At 39.1% G+C, this 21,487-nt stretch overlaps 1 protein-coding gene across 21 annotated transcripts in view; it reads right to left on the reverse strand.

The window, feature by feature from the left end:
- The window catches only part of LOC118769682 (receptor-type tyrosine-protein phosphatase delta-like), a 236,546-nt gene extending 217,635 nt beyond the window's left edge, over positions 1-18,911 (reverse strand). For all 21 annotated transcript variants that reach the window (XM_036516937.1, XM_036516923.1, XM_036516935.1 and 18 more), the window contains exons 1-2: positions 18,893-18,911; positions 2,785-2,829 (exon numbers count right to left, since the gene is read on the reverse strand). The gene's annotated coding sequence lies outside the window, so the exon portion shown is untranslated. The remainder of the gene's footprint in view (positions 1-2,784; positions 2,830-18,892) is intronic.
- Between the last annotated feature and the right edge of the window lie 2,576 nt (positions 18,912-21,487).

Below are 21,487 nucleotides of genomic sequence, written 5' to 3' on the forward strand. Positions count from 1 at the left end.
ACAAGGAATCATTTTCAAATACATTCATTGATGCAGTTGTCTTAAGCTATTTAGCTAATTGACTAGAACTGCTGGATGGATAAAAGAATATGTTCTTTCCTTGGAGAAAATGTATTTTTGGTTAAAAAGATCAATTGCAATGCATTACAGCAGTGCAAACTATTATCCTAGTTTTATTTTTTGTTCTGTTCACATTTTTAAATACATGGAAATAAACTAAGAAATGTTATAAAATTAATCAAAGTCTATGCTCCTTATCTGAATGAACTTTGTAGTCAGTGAACCATAAAGGAAATATATGTATAGAATACATGCATGGATGACTTTAAGACCTCTTCTAAAATGAAATGCAGACATAACTTATTAGCTGTCTAAAAACCTTAATAATAACTGATAAACGAAATTACCATTTTAAGGGTTTGAATACATTTTGATTTTTCAAATTACATAACATTGAACATGATTGAAAAGGTACCCTAAACTATGCACTAGTCAAAACTTCCTATCACTGAACTTCTACTGACATTAAAAGTCATATGCACCACAATCCAATGATCCTCATCAAGTGCAAAAAAAAGGTTATTTCTGTTTCAACTCATCAGCCTATTTTCTTAGTGTGTTAGACTGCTCGTTTGAATTATTTATACACATCTTGATTAGCACCACAGTTGCTTTAAAATCCCTTTGATTAGGTAGTGTTGTCCTAGCCTCAGAGCTTGAGCTAATCTACCTTTTTTCAAAGCAGGTCTAATCAACTGGCTATGAACTTGGCCAAATGCTTTCTGCAAGAACAAAACACCCCTGTCATTATTACTCACTTTAACTATTCTTTGCTTGTGTTACTAAATGTCTGAACACCAGAATGTTCACGTCTCATCATCTATATTGATTGCTTGAGTTTGAGTCACAAAGCACTTTCATGTGGCACCAATAATAAAAAAGACCTTATTTAAAATGAGTCAAATGAGTATTTAAAAAAAGTCAAAGTTCAAACTGAGTGATGACAGATGCCCCTTTTCCACCAAGGCAGTTCGAGGGCCAGTTTGGAGCCGGTGCCTAATCTCGAACCAGTTCTTCACGTTTCGACAGCCAAAGAACTGGCCTTCAGCCAGGAAAACTAGTTAGAGAGCGGCACCAACACTTTCCTGGTCTAGAACCAAGAACCGCTTATGTCAGGGGCTGGGGGTGGGATTATCATGACCAAGAAGACCAACTAAAACTTTGTGACTGCCATTTTTTTTAAAAAAAGCAGAGCTAGTGTAGCGTCTAGTCTGCCTAAAAAGAAGAAGAAGAAAAACCAGAGTTTTATGTTTCGCCTTGTTGCCAATGTTCATCAGCCAGCTTTGTACTTCTTAGCTGTTTAGCAAGCTACTAATTTCTCACATCAATGTTATAAACGTAACATTGATGGCTAGGCTAGCTAGCTAGCTGTTTGTCAGTTAACATTACCCAAGCAAGCACAGCTACTAATTTCATAACATTGATGTGAGAAAATAGTAGCTATGCTTGCTTGGGTAATGTTAGCTGACCAACAGCAAGCTAGCCAGCTACCGTAACCTTGGTAACAGTAGCTAACATTAGCATGCTACTTTCTAACATTGCCATTGACTCACCTACCAATGTCACTTAACATTTGGTTTCACAAAAGGCTAACATTGCATAAAGTGTAATGGACAAGTATGTTTTTTTAAAGCACTGTTCTCTTGTTTTTGTTGTTGTTTGTTCCCGCTAGCGTGGAGACGTATACAGTGGCCTAATGACGTGGCTCTGCAGTGGCTCTCTAGCCCGTGGAAAACCAAACCGGTTCTTAGAAGGTTCGCGAGTTGAACCAACTCCGAACCGGCATTAGCACTAGCCCAGAACTAGCACCTAGTTCACGTTGGTGGAAAAGGGGTAAGAGATTACTATTGTTATTTGATTTGAGGTTTCGTTTCATTAAAAAGTCTATTTGTTTTCCCTCTTAGTTTTCAGAATGTCTTCATTACATTTCATCGATATCTCTGAGGACCGAAGATAAACGGCCATTGACTTCCACAAGTTGGAAGACGGCCATGCAGGAATCACAAATAGCTTAATGCACACTGGTATGCATGTCCAGTGGTGTGAGCTGGGAAACAAGTTGTTTGAGAGACAACCATAAATGCAAAAGCAACATTTGGAGGTCTCCTATTAATACAGTAACCTTAAGGTAACAGACCGTCAAAAAGAATAATCAAGTTGAACGCAGGGGCTTTATTATCTTTTGTGGTTGTTCTGCCTCTACAGGTCCTGGAGCCCTGGAGATAGAGGGAGTCACAAACTTCAATATTTACCAGGATATTTTGGCCAATAACCTGATACCCTCTACCATGAAGTTTATAGTTAAATTGGATATTGCAGTATGGCAATAATCCAAAGCATTAAAAAATGGATAATAACATCAATCTCCAGGCCTCTGTCCAATCGATTTGTGGTACCATCTCACAAATGGAAACCAAAGGATCTAAAGGAAATATGGCAATTCTGCCAGAGTGAATTGCCAAAAATCCCACACAGAGGTTCCAGAACCTCATAAAACACCACTGGAAAGTGTCATTTATTTAAAATGACAAAATATTAATTATGGGAATGGGAATGAATGTGAACCTTTATTTTCTGGAAAAAAGAAATCCATTGTTTGTGAATGATGTAAATTTGAATATTTATTATTATTACTATAATTATTTTATTTTAAGCAAAAAGATGTCCAATATGCACATTCTTTATAGCATGTTTTACACCATACACATAAGCAGGAGCTCTTACCTTGCTCCAAGTTTCATCCTGTTGCTCCCGTCTCAGGAAAGTGAACTGAAAATGAAACGGAATCAAACTTTAATTGAACAGCTTGATTCTGAATGACTAAGTAATGCTATTATGTAAAGGACTTCAAAAATAGCGTTTGATGCATTTTAAAGGTGTGCCACAATCATGGTCACCATGGTTACGAGGACTGCCACTCAGCGGCGGAGACCATTGGAGATGACGAGAGTCAAGAGGCACAACACACAACAGGCTCATCAGCCAGTGTAAGTGCTAACAATGCTGGTAATCTCGCTGAAGTGGCGCTGTGTTCTCATGAATATGCCGATGCAGACACCGTAGGCTTGAGTAAAACATAACACAAGACCACTTCCCACTTACAAGGAAGGGCACTATTAAAAATATCATGTTGTTTTACATTTAATCTGTTTAAACTGAGACTGTAAATATAGTACACTTTGTTGGCTAAAGCTTACTGCTTGTGTTTTCATGTACAGTATTTTACATTCACAATGACTTACTAGCAGCAAACATCCTAAATGTTCTGGTGAAGATGAATAACAGATTAAAAAATGCCAAGTACTAAGTACTGTTATCTTACCCCTGGTAATGACTCCATCATTAATCAAAAAGGCAAAAACTTTACTTGTCTCAGTTCAGAATAAAAACCCTAAATGCATGACACATTCTCTCATCACTTTTCCTCCACGCTAAAGGATTAACTGAGAAAACAGTAAATGTTACCTTTGTAACAAACCTAATTAAACAAAGGTTCCGCTGGAGGGAAGTCCGATTCATAAATGGGGAACCAACCCTGGTTTAACGGAATGTGAAGTCATGCAAGCATTAAATTACTGATCAAGTTTGTTGAAACGAATGAAAACTATCATCATATTCTCCTCAAAGCTGCTAAACAAATCAGTAATTCTGAAATGAGTATTAGCAGGGTAATGAAAGTCATTTCAGGCTATTTGCTACTAAATACATTCGCAGATGCTGCTGTGAACATGCATGCCTGTGGACACACATTATTGTATATGATTAGGTGCTTATTCAACCAACAGGGAAAATATGTTTTGGGTTATTGCGGCAAAATTAATTTTAAGCATTTACTCTCCTGAGTGCACTTTAATTTTTGCAGTGAATATACAGAGTAGAGGCTGTATGGACTGTATGATACAGTGGAGTACATTCTAAGCGGGTGGTTCAGTTGCAAACCACAAAGTAAAACCTAGAGAATGTCTTTGGTTCAGCATGTCACAAAATCCATGCTAAATGTGTCCTTCTTTCAAAAAATGGCCTGATTTGGCCATTTGAAGATTTGGTTAACATTTGAATGAGAGATCTCCTGAAAAAGCCGGGCTATTGCTTAAAGTGGTGTTGGTAGGCCAGTAGGGAACAGTCTTAGCAACCATAGCTACTGTGCAATGACAGGGTCTAGGAGGTCTAGAAGGTTCTTTCAGTCAACTGAGACATTAAACTGATGTCATTACTCATTCTGGTCATTTGAGATCCTGTGGCACTTACTGAAAAGGCTAGGAGTTTTCCTTCACCAAATGGCTCTGTCAAACTATTCCCCAGTTTACTTGGCTCTATAAATCCACACCTTTTCACTGCAGCTGAAGAACGGTAAGCATTTTGATAACTGCAAGGTAATGTACCTAGCATTTATCCAAAAACATGATCTTGATACATTTTAATTAGTTGAACGCTGGTTGGCAAATTGAATCAGTGGTCCAGTCTCTGACAGTTAAAATAGCATCACATTTTCCTGTCTTGAAACAATCATTTCTGAATCATTTCAATTACTCGGTGGGTTTTTGAAAGGAGACAGAAAAATGAATGTAAGGTTGGCATTAACCTCCTGCTGTCATGAGACCTTGAGTTTCAGCACAGCGATCGACAATAAGCTTTTAATTATCTACCTTTCCTCAATCAATTAAACGATAAAAACTGCATATTCTGATGTAAAATGGTATTTTAAAAAATGGTAAGTTAAAAAATAAAGCTGAATGTTCTCCAATAAAGACAATAGTAGTATCTAAATAAATGGGTAATCTTTTTGGTCTTATATTTCCTCTGTTTATTTATCTCTTTTAAGGAACCACCAACTATTTCACACTGTTACTTTTAAACATATTTGGAATTCTTCTTAATTTGACTATGTAAATAGGGAGTGTGAAGCCACAACACTACACGACAGCTTCAACTGAATTACAATTTTGCTATCACACATGGACAAACCTCATCTTTCCATGATTCACAGAGATTCCTGGGTATGAAATGTTGAGAGCAGCTCTAACTCATTGTACAGCGGGCAAAGGTAGCTGAGTGGATTGTGGCACTGTGAGCTGCAGCTGTTCTGCGGTGTGGTACAAGGAACACTCTGATTGCCTCTGCGCCACTCGTAAGGTTTACATGGTTTTTTGCCCTGGTCCTGGGTTGCTTCCTCTGTGCCATTCCCACTAGAGCAGGGGTGAGCGCTTCCAGCACTGGAACAGGGCTACAATGCCTGCTGCATTTCATTCCACTTCACCTACATCCCACTTAATCGATCCACCCATTTAAGAATTGGTCACACTTTAAATGGACTTCCCATGACCTTCATAAAGCAAACACAACAGCTCTCAGCGCAGTGTTACCACATTATAAAACAATCAAGTACAAACTATTAGATACGATATTTTTTCTTATGCATGATGCTTTTTTATGTAGACTACAAAAAATGGGTATCACTATATATCAGCTGTCAAGAAGCACTGCAGTTGTTTATACCTACTTTAGAAAAGAGTAACAGCATGTTTATAACAGTGGTTTATAAAGACCTTGTAAAGTGAATCTTAATATAAAGTGTAACCAAAGAATTATTCAGGATTGGACTGCAGATCAATTGTCATGACCCCATGACCTGCTGAACTCTGACCCTGACTTGTGTTACTCACCCTCCCTGAAAAAAATCAATATTTTCCGCACTAATATCATATTATGTGCTTCTAATTAAATCTTGAACATAATTTTGAACATAAACTACTGATGAAGACATCAATGAGCAAAACTAAACCTAAGGATATAAAAAACTGTCTGAAAGGAGGCATTGAGCTCACACCAATTAAAGAGATCTTGCACAGCAGATAAATCCTTGGTACATACAATTAAAAGCTTTGTCTGGGTATGCATTAGCAAAGAGTGAAAAACGGAAATGCAATATCACATCAATATTGGAAAGTAAAATAGTTCCATAAACTGGCTTTTAATTATTCAGCTAATGGTAGTGACTAAAACTGAGACGAATTATACTGAATACAAAATCAAAAGGAAAAGACAGTTCTTTTGGACACATGTTCAAAGAAAATTGCTGGGTCTTATTTTCCCTCTAATATATTCCATCCTATTTAATGACTACTCCATTAACAATATTCAGGTAGTGTGGAATTTGACATCTACAATATTACTCATTTGGATTTGATGAGGAATTCTTAAGTAGTCATTACTTTGCCCAACAATAATGGCATTATTACAAAGATATTACGCAATAAAACTCCCTTGAGGGATACTATATGACAATACCCAAGGAAATACATGGATTAAAAACAGATAATGTCAATGGGACTATCACATAGGCCCTACCTTGAGAAGCTATAGTCTAATTTCATTGCACAGCACTGAAGCTGAGACAAGCAGTCGAGCATATTTAGGCATTCTTCTCTGGGACAGAAGAAATGATTACTTTGGAGTTTTTTACTGTGCTCAGCCATGGGGAAAATGAACCGGCCCATACTCATCAGCACACCGCGTGAACAAGTGACTTTGGAGGCAACTGACCAAAACCAGAAGCATAGGTTACCTCTGAATCCATTAGCACTGTCACGCCAGCCCGTTTAGACCAGGATAGAGCAATAACCATTAAGAAAGACACAAAGGAGGTGTTGTTATGCACCTTCTGCTAAAGGTCAGCCGGCAAAGGTGAAGGTATACACATGATTCCCAGCGTCTGGCCCTGAATCTTAAAAATTAATGGCCTTGTCTGACTTGTCACTTTGTAATCCCACTAACCTTGGGAAAAGTTAAAAAACAAGGGTCAAGAGGTTTTCATTGGGAAAATAATAACCAGAGAGCATGCTTTGTTGAACAAACCAAGCCTTCATACTTTGTAAGGGTAATTCTCTTGGTGCATGATGTCTACATACAATTTAACCCATCCCCTGAAATTCACTTAAATATTCACTCAAATTTACATTGTTACTTTCCAAAAAACATAAACAAATAAAGGACGTGGTGCATCTGACACGACAATTGCATAATAAGATCACTATTATTTAAAACAGCAGTTTGATAATTTAAAGTAATGTATTGTAAAGCATAAGGTTTCAGATTTGACAGCAACAAATATGTTAATTCCCACAATATCTAAAACGGGTAAAGTTTCTTGATCATATTGACATCTTTGATAACTGATCCAAAAAAACTTATTATTGACAGAATATTTAGATAATTTCAGAATATTTAGACCTTAATTAGATCATTTCAGCTTCAGAAAGTTCAGTATCACTGACATTAAAAAATGAAATGAAAAGTAAATTCACATATTTCATTATATGAAAGCAGCCCAGACCAGGCTGGCCATGCTCAGCTACAAAGGATTTAGAGCTGAAGTATTACTGAGTCACCTGAGGCCTGTGTCTGAGCTGCTATGGACTGGACTGGGAGTAGAGCATTCCAGCAGGTGAGTCTGCCCTGCAGGTGTCTGTCCCACGGAGACACTGACTGCACTCAGCCGTTTCCTCCTCTGATAATCTGGCCACTCTTCAGTTCCAGAGTCTCCTCTTCACTCCCAGTTCAGTGGCATTTCTAAGCACTGATGTTGCTGCTGCCGCAATGTGCTTTCATGCACACATACTGTACATATGTGCTTACACTTCATTCGTCAGTGACATAAGCTGCTTGATGTTGCTTTGTTGTTTATTTTTGGTATTTTTCTTCTTCTTCTACTACTACTGTTATTATTATAATATTATTATTATTGTCTTTTGTATTATCATATTCATGCACAGTGAGCATGGTTTGTTCTTAAACAAACAGTAGTAAACCTGTAGAATGGTAGCGCTATTCACAATGAGAATCCCAGTGTTTTAAATCACATGTTTCTGATCCACACACATCAACCCACTGCATTCAGAGATTCAGTGAAATCAGCAAAAGAATGCATATTAGGAAACCAGTGTTTGGAGATTAAAGAATGTGGTCTGCAGAGAACAGACATCTTGCTTTTACTTTTAGACTTCTTAAAAAAAAAAACAAATCAAATTAAAATAAATAAAAATAATAAAAAAAACAACAGATCCAGACAGCAGATGAAGCCATGAGAGCGCTTACAGCGACATGCGGGAGGCGCACCAGCGTGATCTCCCAGGAGTCACAGCGGGAGGAGGCACCAGCGTGGTTTCCCGGGAGTCACGGTGGGAGGATACAGGAGCGCGGTCTCCCGGCAGCTACAGCAGGAGGACGCAGCAGCGTGGTCTCCCAGGAGTCACGGCGCGGCCCCCTCCCTACCGTCACACCCACAGACTCCGAGCAATCCCTATCCACCGCCACGCTGCTGTTGCACGTTTAAGCATTCCTTGTCACGCACGCCTACGCCCGGCAGCCTCCGTCATGCCGCTGCCAGCTGCTATCTGACAAGTACATCTTTCATTATGCTTATGCTGTGCGTGTGAAGGGCGGATGCGGTGCCCACACGTCTCCCTGCGCTCCCTTCCTCAAAACGCCCGGGCATGACCGCGACTAAGAGACAGCCTTCCATTCAATATGTGCAATGTGAAGCGGAAAGGCAAAGGTCAGTACAATCAACACAGCCACACACCTGTAATATTAATGTGCGTTCTGCCGATCTCGGAATATGTGGGATTTCTTCCAGATTACGGCCCAGATTCAGTCTAACTTTGGGGCACCAAATTAAAGCTTTTCAGTTTCGCTTTTCATTTATTACAACAACAACCATATTGTTTACTTTTTTAAAGAAAGGCATAGTACACTGATATATGATACTGAAAATTAAGACAAAGCACATTGTGGATAACCTGAATCTGAGACAAAGTAAGCAAGATGTTTGAGGAAGGGACAGAATAATTTCATTTCACAAGGTTTCAACACATAGAAGTAACTCATCACAATTCAGCAGTTTGGATAGGGACTGTTAAAAAATACTATTAGTAGTAGCATTATTAGTATTGTTGGTATTTTTATTACTCCTACTTATTAACATCATTGACAAAACAAAAGCAATCATAATAATACTAGTTGTCTGCAAAGACAATGCTGCTGTTGTCCCAGCTACACCAATATTTGTCCATTTTAAAGGCATTTTGCATGAAGCATGAAAATAATACGCAATAGCATTATTATTGAATTACTGCACAAATGAAGCCTACAAACCTAGCATGCTGAATGACAATGAAATATCAGTAAAAAGCAGAGTGCTTTTCTGTTACATACAACTAAAACCTTTCTGCAGCTCTCCAGAGTGAGAATTCTGGCAGTGAAATGAACACTATGAAAAACGAAGCAGTCTGAACCTACCAGAAAGAGGGTGAAAAAAATGACATAGCAATACTGCCATCTGCTGGTGAATAGTTGATTCAAAACAAAAACTGAACATTCATATGTCCTCAATTTTAGATATACAATTTGTATTGATATAAAGACACTTCTTTAGAGTCTTAAACTCATGATATATAATATAAATGTATTATTTGTGGTATATTGTAGTGTTAAGCAGTTATGTTGAATCTCTTAACAGTGATTTTGGAGTTTTTATACACCAACCTGGAATGATGCCTTTGCGGTCATTACAACTGTACTTATACTGCACTCTTGACAGGGGTCCCAAAATATTGAATAAAACAAAGATCATCAATGTAGATGATGAACATCTAAATGTTCAATATCAACAAATCATAATGTACATGTCTGTCACCTTCAATTTAAAAATATAGCTTAAATATGTGCTATTCATTTATTTACAAATGGGTATCAGTTCATCTACAGCAAAAATAACTATATTTTATTGTTAGAGGTTTGACAAGTGTTGTTATAATGTTAAGCATTTCAATCAAATTGCAGTGCTTATATAGAACTGAAAATGTCCGTTGGTATGAACACGGCAAATAATTCATAGATCAGATAGCATAACCACTCAGCTGTGCAGAAGGTCAAATGAAGTTCAGCAGATGATTCTTCTGGGAGAGAACATTTATTTTTCATAGGATCTGAATCACTCATTTAGAAAAAAAGGAGGAAAAAAAAAACATCCTTTTTTACGGTACATAGAATAAAATTATTTTTGCCCACTTACTTGATATAGCAAGGGCATCCAAAGAAAAAACTGGGAAAATGTGGGACCACTGACATTTCAAATGCACATTTCATGCATATTACTACTACAACCAATAATACAAAAAATACTACTAAGAACACCAACAAAGATACTACTACTTCTCTTACTACATATGGAATCTTTAAAATGGAAAGTTTAATTGGGCTTGATAGACACCGATGACCAGGCATTCATTGTTTGATCTCATCTCACCTCATTCACAACATCTAACCACCTGCCACAGAAATGTGTACTTAGATTATGAGTTTCTCTTTCCTATCCTATGTGAGCAGCTAAGCCTCTTGTGTGCTGTAGGAAATTCTCCTTGAAACGTGTGACTGCGTGATTGAATATATCTTAGCAGGACACGCAGTGAGTATCTGCCTGCACGAAAAAACCTCCCACACCTCTGCAAATTGCTTCCTGTTTAACCGGCTTATTATGCACCTGTGTGGATGCACTGAGTTGAGCCAACATAACTGGAATGTTCCCAGGAGGACGGTGCTTTCAAAAATACTATAATATGCTCCAGTTTTCAAATGAGCAGTTAGAGTACTACAAGCACATGCACTAGGGAAGATGGAAAACAACAGCATTGTTGTGCTGTACAGAAGGCAAAAGGCTAATTTCAAACATGATAAAACCAAACATCTTCCAAATAAATCCCATGTTATCAAAACATCCTCTTAACTGCTATTTTTATGAATTCATACTCTTTGTCTCTGGAGGACCATTATGGAAATTATCCTTTAAACATGCATGTGTGCTCCTGACCATAATCACTTATCACTGCACTTCTCAGTAGGATGTCAGTCTAAGCATGAACAGCAAGCTCTCTCAGGGCTCTTGAATGCACCCGTGCTATCCGAGGTACAGGCTTCTCTGCTGCTATTGACAGTTAAATGAAGTGGACAAATCCCACACAGCCAATACCTGCTAAATCAAGCAGAAATGGACGTGCCTTCTAGAATGCCCTCATTTTATTGACTCCTGACTTTTAAAAAAGTCTCTGGTGAGACGTGATGGACTGATGAAGCCCAGAGGCCTGCCATGGATTCCAATGGTCAACGGAGGAACTGGATTCAATCCTCCCCTCCCTGTCCCCAAAAGGCTTCCCCTAATCCATCTGTGGCAAGGCTCTCCATCCCCTTTGCTGAGGGCTTCTATGGCTTTAGGCCAAGCGCTAAGCAATCAAATCTGACCCATCACTGTCAAGATTAGTTTCTCTTTTCAGTTCTGAGGATGCTGATGGTTTCCAAAGAGCTGTAAAACCAGCTGGATTTGTGACTGTCTTGAGAATAGGGTAGTCATGTTCTATGGAATCAAAGTATGATATGGATTGTGGCATAGGTTGGATAAAGAAAAGGGACTGTAATCTTAAGGCGGCAGATGTAATGCTGAACTGGGGCACTGTGGTTTCACCCTTGGTCAAGGTGCATAACTTAACTGACTTAAGCAAAATATCAAGCTACATATGGTAAATGGATAATACTGCAAGAAAATAAGCAAAGCAAGTATGCTTACACACTTGCAGCCAATTAAAGGGTGTACGCTAGGCAAACTACTGTTATATTTATTATGTCTTCTAACAGTAAGTATGATATCTATAATAATGATAATCAAAATAAGTAAATCAAATCAGGATCTGCTTCAGTGCTGTGGATACCTTCCTTTAATTAAGTCTCCATAGCTCATTCCAGCTATGTTGAAATCTCCCCATATCTGACCTCTATACTCCTGATTCTTTGTCCATTCCAGTGCCCATCTTGTTTTTCTATGCATGGATTTCATTCTTACAGTTCTTCTCAGTGAGAAAATGAGAGAGTGTGATAAAGTGCCCAGTTGACCTGGCAGACACCTTTGCACCGCTGGCACGTGCAGCAGTTTGAGAAAACGCATTTCAATTTCCGACAGTAAGCGCTCAGGGCAGCATTCAACCACTCAGCTGGAAGCAGATCATGATGAATAAAAAATCAAAGCGATTCTGATTCCAAATCATCAGATTCAGTGGGGGGATATAGTTCAGCGTGCATGTGTGTTTCTTACGTGTGAAGTGTTTATTCATTCCCTGATTGTCCCCAGCAGGCAGCTCGGCTATCCGCATCTTTGGAGAGCCTGACAGAGCTCTCTTTCCTCACAGAAATGAGAGTGATTGAAAGATGTCTTTGGCTGCTCTTTTACAATATGAAGTTGTGCAGCTGATGCCCCTGAGGCTTTGCAGTTACATATTTCTGCACAGACAACATGCTGATCAATCACTCATGCTCTCAAATAAAACACTGCATTAATTGTGAATAAAACACTTTTAACTAACACAGAAAATGAGAGAAAGCTTTTCTTCTGTGCTTGCTTAACTACCCTGTTAATGTTTTTTTGGTCTCCCAATGCACAACTCCATCCTCTAAAAGGGAGATGGGATTTAAGAAAATAGTGCTGTACTGTGTGGTCATAAAAAATGGCTGATTTAATTCAAAGACACTATACACCTCAATACGCTGAGTGTCAGAAATAAATTATTTTGTCCGTTTTTATGGTTCAGCATCCAAAATATTTTAAGACATTCTATAACACCGTCAAATGTTGAGATAAAATGCAGTCCATTTATATGCATCTCAGATGTAGGATTCAACTTCTTGTAATGATAAAAAACAGGAAAATAATGATTGTTATAGTAACACTTTAAATATTCTATATGAAGAAAAAAATAAATCTGCTTATAAGAATACTTTTGGGCGCTCTCACAATAAAAGATACGACGGTCAATTGAGTGCAATGGCACACGGTGAGCAAAAAAAATTTCAATACACCAATGTCATATCCGGCATTAATAACCACAGCATATAAAATATTTTGAGAAAAAAAAAGTTGGATGCCAGGCAACACAGTAGTAAAAAGAAGGGGACATTCTGGCAATTGAAAGCACTCCTTTCCTGACTCTTACACTGGCCTCCTTAAGACCTGCTTGAAAGATACAAACTGACATGTTGGGCAATCCCCAGTCCACATTGTCTATGTTTCTAAAGGACAGGGAGAGCATCGTAGGGCATGGGGGCAACAGAAAGAACAGGAATGTGAAACAGCTAAGCACTGGAAGAGTCTGTGACCAGTACTGAACACTGAGCTGACTGCACCATGGCCTTGTAACCTATATAGCACCAGCAATGTGCATAGTTACTAAGTAATTAACATGAGTCATATATTTTTGTTTGATAAAAGAGTTCTGTAAAAATATTGTAAAACCAAACCAGCGCTGTTCCACATTTGAAGAATTAAGTGTCAAATAATTAAACGGAAATAAAATGAAATAGCACATTCACATTGTTCTTCATGTAATAAAACGGTGTTATATTTTGACAGCCCTGTCAGTGGTATTGTCAGCAGTGATTTTAGCTCTCCTTTTGAAAGCAGCACACTTTAAGAAGAGAATATAATTACACTACAAAGACTCAACATAGCTAAATATAGCTGAGAGTTAGTTTGGCACTTAATAAGTGTTTTAAACTGCCTGGCATTCACTACTGGAGCAGATGACAATATTCATGAGGTAACCATTCTTGGGGATGGGGGGATTCACAGGAACAGGTTGTGTTCACTGAAATGCTATGGTGACTGAAAATAGGGAGAGAAGAAAAAAATATCTACCTCGTTCATCTGAAATGATTAAAGTTTTAGAGCAGGGTCTGTAGACAAATTCATCCTGCGCCCCTCTTAACCTGCTTCACCTTGTTTTCGACGCAGGAAAGTCTAATATGAGAAGCAATACCTCACCAGCTAGCAAGGCGCTACAAGCGCTATATATCATTCGTGTTCAGTGGCTTCGTTCTTGGGAAGGAACCGTTTTCATCCCATGAGTCAATGCAGACTTCAAATCTGCGTCCTTGACCGAAGTAGGCCACCCTTCCACACTACATTAAAGGTAGTTAATGATTCTTAACACTAACAGTTTTGCGGCGACAACCATTATTCTGCTTTATTTAATGAAGTGCTTGCTGTCAGTGTGCCCATCTTGTCAGGCAATTGTAACATCCAGGCACAAATCAAACTGCAAAAGTCAGACAGGCAAACCAAAAACACCTGCCTTATGGCGTATGTGTACTCAGGGATAAAACAGGGATATCATTAACTCTCAATGAGAAATATAGCTTAAATGTAGCTTGAATAACATTGAAGATACATACTGTGGGTCTAGGAAATCCCCCGTTGATTTTTGAAGGAAGAATGATGGCTCAATATCTAAGCAAAACTAGGGCCATTACACTTTATTAGGTTTCCCTCCTGTTTCAATATTGACTGGAAAATCAGTAGCTAGCTTGAATGTGTTACCATGTTAAAGAATTTAGCATTTCACATTCAGCAAAAACCTGTTATCTCCAAGGTAACTGGTTGGCTGCGACAGCTACAGTGGGTGACTAGCTATTAACCATGCACAAGATGTAGATCAGTGGTGACATTGTTCCATGTATTCCGGCAATATAAATGCATAAACAAATAAATCACAATTCACAGCAGTAGAATGTTTGTGTTCATAAACCTTTTCTCATATGCTACCGCAAAGATGAAGTCAACTCTGTGATTATGTAGACATGTTTAATGTCACCAAATCTGACTGCACCGCAGTAATGATATCAAACTCAGTGCTCTGTGTATCTGCGAGTGACTTGACTCAACTTCTCCGAAGTGAAAAAAAAAGACTATGACAGAAAGTTTATTTTTAGAAGATTACACTATGTACGTTTCAGCACTAATGTGAAAAGAAAATTCAGCGATGCGTTTCATGTAATGTCTTCAATTATGCATCTGTATGTACTCTACAAAATCCTTCCCCACTCCCTGCGGAAACCTCTCCGCAGGACCAGAAGCTTTTAGTTGAACTTGTCATAAAACATGATGCAACTGTGGGTACTATACATCTGTTCCAAAATAAATGTCACATACTTTTCCCATTGTGAGAATTCTCTGGATCAAAAAAGAATGAACTTTCTCAAAAACTTTCTTTAGTTATTAGTTTTCATATATTCAAAATCCATTACAATAGCACATCTAATCTACAAAAACAAACAAAAAACTGCCAAATATGCTTTCTCCAAACTTTTTGAACTTTTGTTTACCTCTAAATGGCTGAGCTCCCCATTCAGAACAAAGTTAATAGCTTGGAAAGTGAGCAGATAAAAAGATGCTCTTTGTTGTATTACATCCACTCCACCCTGAAACAAACAATATGATGAGCAAATACAAAGATATAAAATGACTGCTAAATATTCCTGCATTATTTCTTTCGAGGAGATGCTACCAAGCAGTGGTTTATAGACAACAAGAAATGACTGAAAAAAAAAAAACTTCCCTCATATTTATTTTCGGTTTAGTACCTAACAGTGATGCCTATTGGGATTGCACTGTTTGTCTGTGGTCCTAGTCATGGCGGTACATTCTCAGAGCATTATGTAATGCAACCTGCTGGATAATTTATGGGGAAAATTCACCATTCTGCTATACTGGGAATTAGGGGCTGCATCATGTTTTTTAGTATCACAGGAATAACCGAGTGCTACATGTAATTCAAGTTTCCAGCAGCACTCGAGAGCTGCTCTGGACAGCCCGAAGTGCTGTTTTGGTTTTCCAGAGGATTTTCCTCTAAATATAGATGTCTGATTTGATCCAGGGGGATTGTCTGGTGCTGTGGCGTACTTAAATGCAAACCTCCTGGGCGATATCATTGAGCTTTGGAGGCAAGGTGATTTTCAACGCTTTAGCCACAGAGCTTGTGAACCATGAAGCAAATCTGAGCCCAATGTCCTTTCGGCGTGAAGGAAGAGGGAAGCAAAACATGGAGGTGCCCCTTGGCGTTAAGGGGGCTTTTAAAGATGCAAATACGGCAATATCTGGGTGTTCTGGAGGGTTTACATAATGTCTAATTAAAGAACAACAGCTTCTTGAGTGAGCACTACCATTCCCTAATGACCCTATTATTATTAGTTTTCTTTTCATCACTGAGTGAATTCCTTTGTCCTTGGTGTTGTCAAGGAAGGCCTTGCCTACTGGCATGTCGGTTCTCCAAGCGAGTTATTAAAAAAAAAAAAAAAAAAAATGGGCCAGATTTTTAATGGCTTTGCTGGCTGCTTGGCTAAGACCAGTAAAATCATCAGCAAAGTCATTCGTGCAACACTAGCATCTGTATACCTTCCACCTTCACAAACAAGTTCAATATCCCCACCTGAGGTAGGTTTTGATCTATGCAAGGCTGTCAAGCCTGCATTTCAGTTCATTATTGTTGCTTCACATATGAGGGACGAATACCCAGTATCTGTCTGTGCCAAGACGCACTTAATATCCATACAAATCCCAATTCTGTGCCGGCAGAGCTGGAGTGACAGACATTTCTCATTATGGCTAAAAGATTTATCCCACTGCATATCTCATCCCAACTGACATTTCACTCTGCCTGTTGCCTTTGAAGACATTTGCCCAATAGTCGGCTAATGACACACAATGGTCACAGCGATGATTAAATGTAAATGTGTTAGTGAACACAGCCTGAATCATAGCAGTGAGTGGCAACGGACTCATTTAGATGGTGTAACAAAGGAGCTTATCCAGTGACACAAATATGTGGATTTAGTAAAGCAGCATACACTTGCCCTGTTCTCAGTGCATAAATCTAACCATTGCTTACTATGGTGATAACAACAGAAATGTCAGTTACTTATGGTTACAGAGAGAGAACCAACAGAAATCCAAAAGACGACCAAGAACTCAAAACGATAACACTGATTCTTTCTTGCTGGCATTCAAGTCTATAACGCATCGCCATTAAAAGTAACTTTGGCCTGCTTAGTGCTGTTATTTGAGCTACAATCCTGTGTTTGTCTTAGCCTAAAATCACCTGGGAAAGCCAGTAACAGCAGGGGGTAATTACTGGATATTTCATTTGTGGCCCCAGTTCCACTCTTTGAACGTTATTTCAACTCTCAGTGTCTTTGAAATGCGGAATTGCGCAGGTGATTGATTTGATTTAGATGCTGTTGGTTGTAAAAGGCAGGTGAAACACAAGGGACGTTACAGGGCACAGTGTCATTGTGCACAGTCACCGCAAGATTAAACAGCTGCTCGTGGAATGCAAGGCCCCATTTCAATCTAAAGGCAACACGCTTACGGTGAGAAGCTATTTTTCTTTGTGTTCCCTGCTGGCATTCAGGTGCTGAATGCAGCTTAGAGCTTAGAGCTCTAAAATGTATGCTGTTCACATCCATGGTTTTGACCTGCTGTAAAAAAATAACCTGCTCTGTTAAAAAATAAATAGAGCATTGATTGTAGGCTTTCAAACAATGTGTGACATGACGGCATGGTAAGAATCGGTGAGGGATAAACTTTCTTCAGCGTTTTAATGTACTGTACTTGCTGCTTGGGGATTCCCATGTAAATTTAAAGCAAAATCCTTCTTGTAAGGCTGGTATCTACAGACACTTTCGCTTAAACTAATTCAATACATGAAGTTGGTTTTGACTTATACAGAACTGGCTTCCAGTTCATTACTGCTGCTTTACACATGAGCAACAAATACCTAGATTCCATTTGTACCAAGATGCACCTCACTTCCATAAGACAAAATAATGCTTTTAATGAAATATGAAAAAAATGAAAGTCAAAGAGAATACTGAAAGCAAAGATAATCTATACTAGATATCAGAATGTATGCATACACACTGTAGATACATAGGTAGATAGATAGATATAGATAGACAGACAGATAGATCATTACGATAACAGTGTTCAACTTCCCTTTAGTGTAGAGCACACTCCCCCAGTTTGTTCCCCTCTCTGACCTTTAGCATTTCCTGTAACAGGGGCGTCGATAATTCGCAACCTTCAAAAAGCTCATTGGCTGTACCTCCTAATGAGGGAAAGCAGGTGTACAGGCTTAAGAAGGAGAGGCGATGGCCCTATCAATCCTGTTTAACCAATGCTAAAATATGTCAGCGCAGATTACAGGGCGCGTAGGCTGTGCTTCTTAATTCATTACTGGTCTCAAGGCCACTCGAGAAAGCCAGCAACCCTTGTCAGGGGATGGGATTCTTTATGGTACAATTTTTCAGTTCACCTCCAGCTGATTCTAATTTAAGCTGACAGGCCACCCTAGCCGGAAAATGAGAATTGAAGTTGTGGAGCACTTTACCATAGTAATAACAAGTCCCTTAGTGACTTTTAATTATTAATAGCATTTTTCCCTCGAATATGCCTGGTATTACTTTTATTAAATTAATATTTGAAGAGCCAACTATTCCTGTGGTATATGAATGTCTTTTCAAAAGGCGTTTTATTATTTATTGAAAAGTTCTTCCCAAACAAATCTGGCATGCTTTTACATGCTTTAGAAATGTACTATTTACCACCTCCAAACCCTGCCAATTCTTATTTTTTGGAAAAAAAAGAAAATCAATTGTTTATTCAATTGCTGAAGCATTTTATTTCCTAATGAACTGAAATTCTAGACGTAGATTATATTAATTATCTGAATAAAGGTGCAGTCTAAATGTTAAATGTTATCCATAATATACATATGGAGCTGGGAGGGGTAAATATACATATGGAGCTGGGAGGGGTAAATATACATATGGAGCTGGGAGGGGTATATAGATGTGAGCGAATGGGAAACCGCCATTGATGGAAGTAGTAAGGTAAAACTCGAGCAACATGAAAATGTAGTTCCTCGAACACTTAACAATTAAACATAACTCAGCTTACCCAGAGCCAGAGGATCTTCCTGCAGGGCATGCGGGTGCCAGTGTCCTGCCAGATGCGCACATATAAAAGAGGCCGGGGCAACACCTCTGCTGCTGCCTACCTAAAAGAGGAAATAATAAGGGGTCTAACTTCAGCAGAGGGGAAACACAGTGCTGACCACAGACACCAAGCAACAGAGGAGCCCTTTCATAAGGCTTTTTCTACAGAGGTTTCCAATGCTATAGATAGAAATGTACAGACCTTTAAAGGGCACCTCCTTGCACTGCTGTTCTCTGTTCTTTTTGGTCCCACTTAGGGGGCTATAATAACTGTGCTTTGGCACTGGGCCCCCCTTAGCTGCAGAGTAACTGCTGTGTGCATACACATTACTCAGTAATGTGCACATTACTGTTACACAGTACTCACCACTGTCAAGGCTGTTTGTAGTTTGTATAATTATACTTGCATAACATCCAATTGTATATGTACACAGTAGTTGCTATGTAGATACAAAATTATACCTATGGAGGTACAGTGTAATTATATTGATGTTAAGGCCAATTGATGTATGATGGGGCCTTTTTTGTTTAATTTATGTCCTAAATCTAAATAACACAATCACTAAAAAGCTAAAAGCACAGGAAAGTGACACAATGATGACTTTGACAACAGCACACATGAGATATCAATGCTTTACAGCCAAAGCGGGAGAACTTTGCTGCAGCTTCAATGTGTCAGTTCAGTCTCCATGATGCTACTGGAGCTCCAGCACTCTTCCACACAGCCCTGCTGGCATTGACCTCATCTGGCCCTGGATCCTTTGTCCAGGTGGAGGGGGGCATTCTCTGCACAGCGGGTACAAAGCGGACTACACCGGCGGGTACACTGTTTCCTAGCAGCGTACAGTATGTTAGTCTAAATTACTTCTTCCTGTAGAGGATGCCAGAAGAGTTCAGAGCAGCATCCACGGTTCATTCCCGGTGGCCAATGTTTTACTTTCCTCCATTTGGCAAATGAGGGAGAGAGAGAGACTCACAAGATTGATAACAAAGATACCTTACAGAAGCACTAGATGTGAATCACTGGGTCTAATTGGCCGCATATGCGCTATGCGCTATGCATGCGCATGCCTTCCATAATCACTGCCTGATTTTCACTGCCGTATTTGATTACAGTCAACAGTGTCTTCTACAGCACCCTCACTGTTGTCATTCAGCATTTACCTTTCTGCATGACCTGACATTTCTGTTGCATTATTTCTGTTACATAGGAACTCATCTACTGTAGGTACTCATCTGTCATCAGATCATACCATGGCCCCATCCAAAAATCAGATGCCCTATTTGACTTTGTTATGAAAATACAATGCAACAATTGTACTTATCATGAACAAACTGTCACAAGCAAATTTTAGTTTAGGAGCCCTTTTATAGAGCAGTTATCCATCTGAATAAAATAGCTCCCTCTAGCTGCCACACAGAAGACACACATCTGTATCTTGCAATGTCTTTGAACAAATGACCATAAAATGGAATACAGGCTTGATCATCATAGACCGAGGCTGCACCCCATATCTGTACCACCAATCTAAGCACCGATTGAAGGACATTCTCGTGCCTTATCACCAAATGGCAGGAAAAGAAAGAAAATCTCTCCCTGAAAACATGATGTCCAGGCATGACAAACCTCTTTACATGTAGTTATTTAGTATACGCTCTTATCCTGAATGACTTACATAGGTTACAGTTCCAACATGTCATCCTTTCATACAGCTGGATATTTACTGAGGCAATTGTGGGTTAAGTACCTCAACCAAGGTTACAACAACAAGCAGCAGGTTATAGAACCAGCAAGCTTTGGGTTATAAGCCCTTCTCAGATCTCCAGCCTTTAGTATACACATGCACCAAAACTACATTCCTGGGACAATCACTGAATATTCACACCACAGTGTCACAATTATGGGGTTATGATGCATGTATATAGCACATCTCACCATTATACAGGACAAATTGTTTACTATAACACCTGTCTGAGTATTAATAAGGGACTGAACCGGGAAAACACTGTGTGTACTTCTGACCAGTCACATCTTAGGTCAGTATAAATACTTCTCACTTTGTAAGGGAAAAAACAAGTCTCTTTCTTCAAAGTGGAAAACATCCCCCTGCAGAAAACACCTTCTCTCCACTGACCTGACACACACCCGCTTGGCCTTACCTCAGCCCATGCAGGGAGCCAGCAGCCTCAACGAGCAGCTGAACACGCTCATGAAGGCTTAGTTTAAGCCTTGTCCTAAATGTGGTGAAGTGGTTTCTTGTCAACGGTCAAGGCACAACTGTGGGCTGTTATTAAGCCCCTGCTCAATTAGTGAACTCAGTTCTGAGTGCCAAAGTGAAACCTTGAAAATGTACAGCTGTCCTCTATTGCTGTATCCCGCTGAGTTGACATTCAGACTATATTATGTGCGAAAATGATGCCTATGGTTTGGGTAGGTAATATTCAAATCTACAGAACCATTCTATTCTGTATGCTGCAAAAATAAAGCTGTTCATAATGTAGCCAGAACTGCATTCCAGTGTAATAAGTGAAACAGCAGCACAAAAAGAAGCCATCC

Source organism: Megalops cyprinoides, chromosome 22 (genome assembly GCF_013368585.1).
Source record: "Megalops cyprinoides isolate fMegCyp1 chromosome 22, fMegCyp1.pri, whole genome shotgun sequence".
In the NCBI taxonomy this organism is placed as follows: Eukaryota; Metazoa; Chordata; class Actinopteri; order Elopiformes; family Megalopidae; genus Megalops; species Megalops cyprinoides.